At 39.4% G+C, this 12,739-nt stretch overlaps 1 protein-coding gene across 7 annotated transcripts in view; it reads left to right on the plus strand.

Moving 5' to 3' along the window:
* CDC42EP3 (CDC42 effector protein 3) overlaps positions 1-12,739 on the plus strand; it is a 95,445-nt gene that overhangs the window by 16,089 nt on the left and 66,617 nt on the right. For 4 of the 7 annotated variants that reach the window (XM_063713468.1, XM_063713469.1, XM_063713467.1 and 1 more), the window contains 2 exons: positions 4,789-4,896; positions 7,911-8,315. The gene's annotated coding sequence lies outside the window, so the exon portion shown is untranslated. The remainder of the gene's footprint in view (positions 1-4,788; positions 4,897-7,910; positions 8,316-12,739) is intronic. The other 3 variants (XM_063713466.1, XM_063713470.1, XM_063713471.1) reach the window with 1 other exon arrangement.

Consider the following 12,739-nt stretch of genomic DNA (forward strand, 5'->3'; position numbering starts at 1 on the left):
GATGCCTCCAGCTTTGTTCTTTTGGCTTAGGATTGACTTGGCAATGAGGGCCATTTTTTGATTCCATATGAACTTTAAAGTAGTTCTTTCCAATTCTGTGAAGAAAGTCATTGGTAGCTTGATGGTGATGGCATTGAATATATAAATTACCTTGGGCAGTATGGCCATTTTCACGATATTGATTCTTCTTATCCGTGAGCATGGAATGTTCTTCCATTTGATTGTGTCCTCTTTTATTTCATTGAGCAGTGGTTTGTAGTTCTCCTTGAAGAGGTCCTTCACGTCCCTTGTAAGTTGGATTCCTAGGTATTTTATTCCTTTGAAGCAATTGTGAATGAGAGTTCAGTCATGATTTGGCTCTCTGTTTGTCTGTTATTGGTGTATAAGAATGCTTGTGATTTTTGCACATTGATTTTGTATCCTGAGACTTTGCTGAAGTTGCCTATCAGCTTAAGGAGATTTTGGACTGAGATGATGGGGTTTTCTAAATATACAATCATCTCATCTGCAAACAGGGACAATTTGGCTTCCTCTTTTCCTAATTGAATACCCTTTATTTCTTTCTCTTGCCTGATTGCCCTGGCCAGAACTTCCAACACTATGTTGAATAGGGGTGGTGAGAGAGGGCATCCCTGTCTTGTGCCAGTTTTCAAAGGGAATGCGTCCAGGTTTTGTCCATTCAGTATGTTATTGGCTGTGGGTTTGTCATAAATAGCTCTTATTATTTTGAGATTCATCCCGTCAATACCTAATTTATTGAGAGTTTGTAGCATAAAGGGCTGTTGAATTTTGTCAAAGGCCTTTTCTGCATCTATAGAGATCTTCATGTGGTTTTTACCTTTGGTTCTGTTTATATGCTGGATTACATTTATTGATCTGCGTATGTTGAACCAGCCTTGCATCCCAGGGATGAAGCCCACTTGATCATGGTGGATAAGCTTTTTGATGTGCTGCTGGATTCTGTTTGCCAGTATTTTATTGAGGATTTTTGCATCGATGTTCATCAGTGATATTGGCCTAAAATTCTCTTTTTTTTTGTTGTGTCTCTGCCAGGCTTTGGTATCAGGATGATGCTGGCCTCATAAAATGAGTTAGGGAGGATTCCCTCTTTTCTATTGATTGGAATAGTTTCAGAAGGAATGATACCAGCTCCTCCTTGTACCTCTGGTATAATTCAGCTGTGAATCCGTCCGGTCCTGGACTTCTTTTGGTTGTTAAGCTATTAATTATTGCCTCAATTTCAGAGCCTGTTATTGGTCTATTCAGAGATTCAACTTCTTCCTGGTTTAGTCTTGGGAGGGTGTATGTGTTGAGGAATTTATCCATTTCTTCTAGATTTTCAAGTTTATTTACGTAGAGGTGTTTATAGTATTCTCTGATGGTAGTTTGTATTTCTGTGGGATTGGTGGTGATATCCCCTTTATCATTTTTTATTGCGTCTATTTGATTCTTCTCTCTTTTCTTCTTTATTAGTCTTGCTAGCAGTCTATCAATTTTGTTGATCTTTTCAAAAAACCAGCTCCTGGATTCATTGATTTTTTTAACGTTTTTATGTCTCTATTTCCTTCAGTTCTGCTCTGATCTATTTCTTACCTTCTGGTAGCTTTTGAATGTGCTTGCTCTTGCTTCTCTAGTTCTTTTAATTGTGATGTTAGGGTGTCAATTTTAGATCTTTCCTGCTTTTTCTTGTGGGCATTTAGTGCTATAAATTTCCCTCTACACACTGCTTTAAATGTGTCCCAGAGATTCTGGTATGTTTTGTCTTTGTTCTCGTTGGTTTCAAAGAACATCTTTATTTCTGCCTTCATTTTGTTATGTACCAAGTAGTCATTCAGGAGCAGGTTGTTCAGTTTCCATGTAGTTGATCGGTTTTGAGTGAGTTTCTTAATCCTGAGTTCTAGTTTGATTGCACTGTGGTCTGAGAGACAGTTTGTTATAATTTCTGTTCTTTTACATTTGCTGAGGAGTGCTTTACTTTCAACTATGTGGTCAGTTTTGGAATAGGTATGGTGTGATGCTGAGAAGAATGTATATTCTGTTGATTTGGAGTGGAGAGTTCTGTAGATGTCTATTAGGTCTGCTTGATGCAGAGCTAAATCCAATTCCTGGATATCCTTGTTAACTCTCTGTCTCATTGATCTGTCTAATGTTGACAGTGGGGTGTTAAAGTCTCCCATTATTGTTGTGTGGGAGTCTAAGTCTCTTTGTAGGTCTCTAAGGACTTGCTTTATGAATCTGGATGCTCCTGTATTGGGTGCATATGTATTTAGGATAGTTAGCTCTTCTTGTTGAATTGATCCCTTTACCATTATGTAATGGCCTTCTTTGTCTCTTTTGATCTTTGTTGGTTTAAAGTCTGTTTTATCAGAGACTAGGATTGCAACCCCTGCCTTTTTTTGTTTTCCATTTGCTTGGTAGATCTTCCTCCATCCCTTTATTTTGAGCCTATGTGTGTCTCTGCATGTGAGATGGGTTTGATGAATACGGCACACTGATGGGTCTTGTCTCTTTATCTAATTTGCCAGTCTGCATCTTTTAATTGGAGCATTTAGCCCATTTACATTTAAGGTTAATATTGTTATGTGTGAATTTGATCCTGTCATTGTGATGTTAGCTGGTTATTTTGCTCGTTAGTTGATGCAGTTTCTTCCTAGCCTCGATGGTCTTTACAGTTTTGAAATGGCTGGTACTGGTTGTTCCTTTCCATGTTTAGTGCTTCCTTCAGGAGCTCTTTTAGGGCAGGCCTGGTGGTGACAAAATCTCTCAGCATTTGCTTGTCTGTAAAGGATTTTATTTCTCCTTCACTTATGAAGCTTAGTTTGGCTGGATATGAAATTCTGGGTTGAACATTCTTTTCTTTAAGAATGTTGAATATTGGCCCCCACTCTCTTCTGGCTTATAAAGTTTCTGCTGAGAGATCAGCTGTTAGTCTGATGGGCTTCCCTTTGTGGGTAACCCGACCTTTCTCTCTGGCTGCCCTTAACATTTTTTCCTTCATTTCAACTTCGGTGAATCTGACAATTATGTGCTTTGGAGTTGGTCTTCTCGAGGAGTATCTTTGTGGCGTTCTCTGTATTTCCTGAATTCGAAAGTTGGCCTGCCTTGCTAGGTTGGAGAAATTCTCCTGGAAAATATCCTGAAGAGTGTTTTCCAACTTGGTTCCATTCTCCCCGTCACTTTCAGGTACACCAATCAAATGTAGATTTGGTCTTTTCACATGGTCCTATATTTCTTGGAGGCTTTGTTCATTTCTTTTTATTCTTTTTTCTCTAAACGTCTCTTCTCGCTTCATTTCATTCATTTTATCTTCAATCACTGATACCCTTTCTTCCAGTTGATGGAATCGGCTACTGAAGCTTGTACATTTGTCACGTAGTTCTCATGCCATGGTTTTCAGCTCCATCAGGTCCTTTAAGTACTTCTCTGCATTGGTTATTCTAGTTAGCCATTCGTCTAATCTTTTTTCAAGGTTTTTAACTTCTTTGCCATGGGTTTGAACTTCCTCCTTTAGCTCAGAGAAGTTTGATAGTCTGAAGCCTTCTTCTCTCAACTCATCAAGGTCATTCTCCATCCAGCTTTGTTCCATTGCTGGTGAGGAGCTGCGTTCCTTTGGGGGAGGAGAGGTGCTCTGATTTTTAGAATTTTCAGTTTTTCTGTTCTGTTTTTTCCCCATCTTTGTGGTTTTATTTACCTTTGGTCTTTGATGATGGTGACGTACAGATGCAGTTTTTGGTGTAGATGTCCTTTCTGTTTGTTAGTTTTCCTTCTAACACTCAGGACCCTCAGCTGCAGGTCTGTTGGAGTTTGCTGGAGGTCCACTCCAGACCCTGTTTGCCTGGGTATCAGCAACAGAGGCTGCAGAACAGCGAATATTGCTGAACAGCAAATGTTGCTGTCTGATCGTTCCTCTAGAGGTTTCATCTCAGAGGGGTACCCAGCCGTGTGAGGTGTCTGTCTGCCCCTACTGGGGGGTGCCTCCCAGATAGGCTACTCGGGGGTCAGGGACCCACTTGAGGAGGCAGTCTGTCCGTTCTGAGATCTCAAACTCCTTGCTGGGAGAACCACTACTCTCTTCAAAGCTGTCAGACAGGGACATTTAAGTCTGCAGAGGTTCCTGCTGCCTTTTGTTCAGCTATGCCGTGCCCCCAGAGGTGGAGTCTATAGAGGCACTCAGGCAGGCCTCCTTGAGCTGCGGTGGGCTCCACGCAGTTCGAGCTTCCCACTTTGTTTACCTACTCAAGCCTCAGCAATGGCGGGCACCCCTCCCCCAGCCTCGCTGCCACCTTGCAGTTCGATCTCAGACTGCTGTGCTAGCAATGAGCGAGGCTCTGTGGGCATGGGACCCTCCAAGCCAGGCGTGGGATATAATCTCCTGGTGTGCTGTTTGCTAAGACCATTGGAAAAGTGCAGTATTAGGGTGGGAGTGACCTGATTTTCCAGGTGCTGTCTGTCACAGCTTTGCTTGGCTAGGAAAGGGAATTCCTTAACCCCTTGAGCTTCCCAGATGAGGCAATGCCTCACCCTGCTTCAGCTCATGCTCGGTGGGCTGCACCCACTGTCCTGCACCCACTGTCCAACAAGCCCCAGTGAGATGAACCTGGTACCTCAGTTGGAAATGCAGAAATCACCCCTCTTCTGCGTCACTCACACTGGGAGCTGTAGACTGGAGCTGTTCCTATTCAGCCATCTTGGAATTGCCCCCACAGATCCCTTTCAAAATGGGTAATAGGAAATGAATACAAGTCAAAATGACATGAAGCTTTCTTCTGAATAACTTTTATCTATAAGAAACTCCTGTGAAAGAAATTCTCAGTGATGCTACACCAGACAGGGGCCAGTGTCCAGTGAGAGCAACCTTGAATACGCTGCTGGATTCCAGCCTTCCTCTTTCTTCAGGTTGGTAGCCCTATGTAAGGTTGGCTTTTCTACCTGCTCCAGCCAAGCTACACTACTTATAGCTCAGAGGACAAGCCAGGCTCTCTCTTACCTCCATTCCTTCTGTCTGCCCTTCTTTCTACACTCTATAACCAGCCATCTCCAAACCTACACATGCACTTGTAGACCACTTAACCTTTAGGTCTTAGCTTAGTCATTACCATTTCTCAGGAGCCTCCTCAAGACCTTCAAGCCCGAATTTGAAGCCCCTCATAGATTTGCCTGCAGTAGTCCTAGTGTATTGTCAGCTCTTGCTGTACAAATAAACAATCATGAAATCTCAGTGTAATACAACTAGAAGCATTATTTATCATTCATCCATCTGCAGGTTGGCTGGAATAGCCCTTGCTCCACCGGCAGAGATGCATAAGCTCAAGGACTTGGTAGGGCACAGTGGCTCATACCTGTAATCTCAGTATTTTGGGAGGCTGAGGAGGGTGGATCACTTGAGGTCAGGAATTCTAGATCATCCTAGCCAACATGGTGAAACCCCATTCCTACTAAAAATACAAAAATTAGCTGCACATGGTGGTGCACATCTGTAATTCCAGCTACTCTGGAGGCCGAGGCACAAGAATTGTTTAAACCCTGGGGAGGCGGCGGTTGCAGTGAGCCAAAATCGCACCAATGCACTACAGCCTGGATGACAGAGTGAGACTCTGTCTCAAAAAAAAAAAAAAAAGAACTCAAGCCCAACCTAGCAAGCCCATTTCAAGCCTCTGCTTGTATCCCACTGATCAAGGCAAGCCACATGGCCAAAAAACTCCAGTGCCAAGGGCAGGGAAGTACATTCTACACTCTATGAGGCCATGGAAAGGGTGGATATGTAATAGTACTACTTACTATGCAATAATTCAATCTTTCCCACCTATACTAACAGTGCCTATCACAGTGTATTGTCACCATCTGTATAAAGCCCCCTTCAGGCTATTACCTTCTTAAAAACAGAGGCCATGTTTTTTCATCTTTGTATTTCCAATCTGGTATACAATAGGCACTTGAAGATATTTGAGTGAGTGAGTGAATGAATGAATTGGAAGCAGGTAGTATTCTACCAGGCCCTGTTCCTGATCCTTCATAATGCCCCGCCTATGTGCCTACTCAACGTTTTTACTATGGTTACCAAAATGAGAACAAAATTATTATGAATGAGCCTGGTTTATATAGGGGTAGAGAGCAAGGGAGAAGAGAACCACATCGTCAGTCACTTTACCTACTTTGGCTTTTGTCCTTGATTGCCATTGGTAGCCTCCCCAAAAAGATGTCTAACCTAAGTGGATCCCAGGCTACAGCGGTGGGATTCTAGAACACATTTTAAAAAGATATTTCAGAATCCTATCTGCTGTTCAGTAATTTGATTTTAGAGCAAACACAGGAAATGGAACACATTTCTAAGCAAATAGTTCCCTGATTACTTACACATGCAAATTCATGGGCTAAGTTTAGATGCATAATTAAACATCTAGTTATTTTCAGGCCCATACTCATAGGCCAAATCAGATTCCCAAAGGAGGCACGTGGTTGGTTTATTTCTGTGTATTTGCTTGCATCCTCAACTGCAGGCTTTCGCCTGGGGTGGGGTGGGGAAAGCATTGGCTCAGAGATCTCAGCAATCTGGTTGTGGTCCCAAAAAGCAAGGTGAATCAAGGACATGGCAAGTTTTGTGATTTTAAAGGATACATCTGATCTGAATGCTGCTTTTGTGGGCAGAGAAATGCATGATGATGACCTCCTCTTTGAGAGTGGGAAATAAGGGCAAGGTAGGCGCCATCCTTAGCACAGCTGTCACTCTTGTAATGAATAACAGTCCACTGGCCAAAGCCAACATCAACTTCCCATGTTGCAACTGCTTTTTATATACTTTCATCATCCATATGAAAACGTTAATGCCATGTGATTTTGTGCCAAATGACATGCTCAGATGCCAGTTTTACACATGCAAAACAGATGAGTGGTTTGGAAAGTTTGTATTCATTGTTACTTTACAAGCAAATGGCATCACCCCCTCACCTCCTGGTCACAGTGATCCACTGTTCAACCTGCTTTTCGCTTTTCCTAAAGGCATCATTTGCTTAAGAGTTTCTTCACAAGACATCCACTTAACAACACTTTCACTATGAGCAGGGATTTGTGACAGAGAGCAGTTGAATACCACGGTGAGACAAGGCCCCTCTGGGGGCACTGGTGGCCTACTTTGCCCCAACTTCCTGCATCATCGTTAAGGAGAAAGCCCTCCTCTGGCCAGCTGTGCTGGAGCACTCAGAGAATGCCTTGTGCTGTCTGCTCTTTTTCCTCTCCACCTCACCTCTCCCACACATTTCCCTTCCATAAGCCTCTCATGGAGGATGGCTTCAGAGTGTGTTCTCTGCTAATTGGGGAAAAAAAGGTCCTCTGTTTTTAAGGGATTATAGAGCCCATGATGTACGTATGAGCCACCTTGTTTTAATACCATTTGGTGAGAATGTACCACATGGCTAGGTACTACATTTAGAAACATTAATATGTTTGTACCTCAAGAACAGCTCTAACAGCTCTACAAGCTAGATGTTATTATCTCCATTTCACAGATGAACTGAAGAAACTTTTCCAAATCCCAAGTAAATGAAAAAGATGGGATTTAAACCCAAGCCTATCTGGTCACAAATCCCAGGCTCTCAACCAATTCATACAAGCCTCCTCCATAATCCTTGTGGATACCTACGGAAGACTCACAAGGCCCAAGTCTAGTTTTTAATTAAGATAACACTTGTTAATAATGCCCTGCTTTAAAGACGTTTGAGTTCTTCACTGCGAAATATCACTGCAAAAAGCAATGAACTCAGTTTGGCTAAGGTTTTATTTTCTAAATGTATACTTTTCCCTGAATATCCAAAACTAAGATTGCAAATCCCTCCTTGCTTCCACTTCCCTGCTAGGTATAAATAGTATGACCATATTGAAATCTTATGTTCTCTTATCCACTTCATTTTTAACAGGCAGAAACGAGTAATGTGAGAGCCTGCAATTGTAATCTTCATAAAGTATATCACATACAGTTCAAAAACATCAAGTGGCATGTTAAATAAGCTTTTGGAGAATAAATTGAGCATGACACCACAAGAAGAAAAACAGAATCCATGACTTCTCAAAACATGATCTTGCTTCAGATGAGAAAGCTGTGCTTAGTTTGCTGTGGGTACTTCTTTGTGTCCATCGTGGCCTCCTATCTAACATAAGGATTCCTTTCCTCAAGTGGTAGAACAGTGAGTAGGAGAGTCTGTCCATATCCCAAAGGTGTGCCAAAAGGATTTATCAAGAAGGGGATGATGGAAGTTGCTCTTCCAAAAGCATCCAGAGTCACTGAGACTTGACCTGTGTATTTTGTATCCTACCCCTCTCAGGTAAGGAATATATTATTTAAGTCCATCTTCTTGGGAGAGGGAGATGAGAGCTGGAGAGTTGGGGGCTAATGTCCAATCAAAATGGAAAAGAAAAAGTGTTTGTGGCTAAAGGAAGCATCCAGAAGACATAGCAAGGATCACTCTGTTCCCTTGTATCAGAGCTTTGCTTTCCGTTTGTCTCCAAAATTCAGGAGTTGGAAACAAGCCTGAATGTGTGATGTTCTTGGAACCTTTAGGAACAGCTTTAGCTCCAGACACCTTTTGCAGTTCCCACATTAACAATCCTTCTCTTCTTGCTGATGAGAAGTGGTTGAAACACTTCTTGGACAAGCAGTTGCATGGGGTATATTTACCTTTTCCAACAAACCCAAAGGCTGTACCTCTCCTACATAAATGTGTGAGCAGCACAAACATACGACACAGTGCTGTGTGCCGAAATCAGTTTAAAGAATTAGAGAATGGACCGTAGTCCAAATTGGCCATTATGCTGCTGCTGGGGTCTTTAAAAAAAATTGCCATTTTCCTTTGCTTTGTTACTTTAAGCTTATCTTTTAAGCACAGATGTTCTGTGCTTCTAAATTTCATGTGTCCAGAAAACTGGCGGATATAATGTAAATGAGATTATCCCAACCCCTCCATGACAGTGAAATTGGACAACGTCTCTGTTGCCATTGCTTAGACCCCAAATGCACAAAACCAGGAATTAGTCTCTTGGTTCTCTCCACTTTCTGTTCCCATAAAAACTGTTTGGTCTAGGACACTGTCCACTTCTTATCAACAGCATTTCCTTCTTGGGTATTACCAGTGATAACAGCTCAGGCTCGCGTTTTTCTCTGGCACTCACAGGAATTTCTGTTGACACCAGGGTGCTGGTGGAGAACATATCTCCAGAGAGCCCAAAGGGAAGGTTTGCAGAACCATTGTCATAGTTATTTCTTGATCATATATCTTTCTAATTAATTTCTAACTTTTTCATGAATACACATGAAAAGAAGGGCATTGGGGAGAAAGAGCCTGCTGTGGAATATTATTTCTCATTTATTTGTATTCCAAAAAATAAGATCCTGCATACCTTTCAAGGCCCAGCTTCAAGGTCACCTCCACCATGAAGTCATCATCCAAATTTAACTCAGTAGTTACCTCTTCTTCCCTTGAGTTTCCTTATCTTTTGGGGGTACCTCAGTCACAGCACTCAACACATCATGTTTGATCATTTAGTTTTTAATTACAAATCTACTTCTAGACTGTAAACTGCTGGTTGGCAATGACTAAGTTCTACTCAACTCTGTCTCTGTATTGAGCATCCTGCACAGTGCCTTGTACGTAATATCTTTTCAATAAATGTTTGCAGAAATGTCTGCATCTATGAAATAGTTTTTTGAAATATCACATTCCAGAGAGGTTAAGATGCACTATTTCAGTGGTTCTGAAACTTTATCATGCATCAGAATCACTCAGAGGGCTTCTTACACCAGACTGCTGGGTTCTACCTCCAGAACTTCTGATTCAGTAGGTCTGGGGTGGACAGGCTGGATAATTTGCATGGCTACTATCCATGATACTAGTGATGCTAGTCCAGAAACCACACTTGGTGGAGTGATAAACTATCTTTTATTCACTTTTTAATATCTCATATCCATCTAAATCTGAAACTTGTTGACATGTCAGTTTAGTTGACAACTTTTTGCTTTCATAGTAGTATATAAAATAATGGCTTTACAATCAACAGCATCTTAGATTAAATGAAATGTGGCAGGCTTCCTGTTACATATTTGAATCTGTATTATAAAACATCAATTACCTCATAAATGAATTAATGCCCTTATAAAAGGGCTCAAGGGAACTAACTAGCTCCTCTTTGCTCTTCTGCTTTTCCATCATGTGAGGACAGAGACATCTTAGAAGCAGAGACCAGACACTCTTCAGACACTGAACCTTGGTCTTACACTTTCCAGAGTGCATAACTATGAGCAATAACTTGATGCTGTCTATGAATTACCCAGTCTGAGCTATTTTGTTATGGCAGTAAAAAAGGGACTAAGACACTCACCAACAAATGCCAGCTCTTTACACCAAAGCTAACAACAACAAAACTAAGCAAGAGCAATAACACCAGGGAGCCCATTAAATTGAAAACATTCCAGCAAGTATCCCAAGGTTGCAGACCCAGATAGGTTTTGCTAGCCACTTTCCTGGAAGGAGTGGGCCACGTTTTCCATCCTCAGAAAATGCTGTTTACAAGGAAAGCAGTGAGAGCAGAGATAATCAATCTAGGCATATCACAGTCAAGTTGCTGAAGACCAAAGATGAAGACCAAATCTTAAAAGCACCCAGAGGGAAAAGACAGATTACATGTGGCGGAAAACAATACAGATGAAGGCTGACTTAGAGAAAAAAATGGAATTCAGAAGAATATGGAATAGCATTTTTTAAAGTATTGAAAGGAGAAAATTGTCAGCCTAGAATTCTATAAAAATATCCTTTAGAAATTCAAGTAAAATAAAAGGTATTTTCAGAAAGACAAAAGTTGAGAGGATTTATTTCTAGAAGACTTATTGTACAAGAAATAATTTTTTAAAAGAATGAAGAACAATAGGCAGGGTAAATACCTGGGTAAATGTAAAATAACCTTTTCTTTTTAAGTGATATGTATTTATATCAATAAATATATATAGGTATATATAGACTGTATATAGATACATACATATGTAATTCTTTAAAAGATTACTGAATGAAGCAAAAATAATGTATTGTGGAATTTATAGCACATGTAGAAGTAAAATATTTTTTAAAATAGCACAAAGGGTAGAAGGACAATTAATGAAATTATTCAATTGGAAGTATCTTCCATTGATTATGAAGTAGTATATTATTGAAGGTAGATTAAGATGATTTAAATATGCATAGTATAATATCTAAAATAACTCCAAAAAATCTCACAGAGGTATTACAAAAAGATAGAGCTTAAAGGTTGATACAGGAGATTAAATGGGATATTGAAAAATATGTGATTCACCTGAAAGAGAGCAGAAAAAGCAGGATAAATGAATGGAAAAAGATGAGAGAAAAAAATAGCTTTAAAATATACGAAGCAAAACCAAGTAGAATTAATAAGAGAGAAAGACAAATCTACAGTCATAGTTAAACACATTAACATCACTTTCTGAGTAACTGATTTAAAAAGTAGGGAGAAGAGTATAATTTAAAAATATTTGATCAACACTGTCAACCAATTTGACCTAATCAACATTTACAAAACACCACTCCTAACAACAGCAAAATATACATTGTTTTTAACTTTGCATGAACTATTAACCAAGACAGATCAAAAATGCGGAGCCAGAAAATAAGACTCATTAAAATTAAAAAGATTGAAACCATACAGAGTACATTTATGACCATAATGACAATATGGAAATCAATAACCATCAGATACCTGAAAAAACCCAAATATTTGAAAATTAAACATTATCTATCTAAATAACATATGGTCAAAGGAGAAATTACAAAGGAAATTTGAAATCATTTGAACTGAATGATAATGAACACACAACTTATCAAGATTTGTGAGATGTAGCTAAAGAAGTACTTAGAGAGAAATGTATAGCATCCAATTTTTTAAAAAAGGGAGGTATAGAATCAATTGTCTAAGCCTTCACACGAAGAAGCTAGAAAAATAACAACTAAAACCCAAAGTATAAGAAAGAAAAATGATGGTAAGAATGTCAATTAATAAAACAGAAAATTGACAAAAAGAGAACATCAACAATGTTAAAAGTGTGTTTTAAAAAAAAAGATTAATGAAACCCAGGGCAAGACTGGTAAGTGAAACAGAAAATCCCATTACCAGTGTTAGAAATGAAAAAAAAAAGGGTATTTCTACAGACCCTATAGTTATGAAAAAGATAGCAAGGAAATATTATGAACAACTTTAAGTCAATAAATTAAACAATTAAGGTGAAATGGAAAAATAATTTTAAAAACAACTTACCAAAATATATAACAGAAATAAAAAACATAAATATTCTTATGTCAATTCAAGTAATTGAATTTATTATCAAAATTTTTTTATGAAGAAAACTTGAGATCTAGGTGACTTCACCAATGAAATCTATTATCATTTAAGGATGAAATAATACCAACTCAACACAAGTTCTCTCAAAGATAGAGATGGAGAGAATAATTCCCATGAAGCCAGCATACTGCCAATGCCAAATACCGACAATGACATTATAAGAAAAGAAAATCACAAACCAATATTCCTTATGAGCACAGCTGAAAAATCCTTAACAAAAGATTAGCAAAACTAATCCAATCATATATTTCCAAAATACACATCATGACCAAGTGAAGGTTTTTAAAGAAATGTAAGATTGGTTTCACATCTGAAAATTAGTCAGTGAAAGAATAGAGGGAAACTATAC

This window comes from Pongo abelii, chromosome 12 (assembly GCF_028885655.2).
Source record: "Pongo abelii isolate AG06213 chromosome 12, NHGRI_mPonAbe1-v2.0_pri, whole genome shotgun sequence".
In the NCBI taxonomy this organism is placed as follows: domain Eukaryota; kingdom Metazoa; phylum Chordata; class Mammalia; order Primates; family Hominidae; genus Pongo; species Pongo abelii.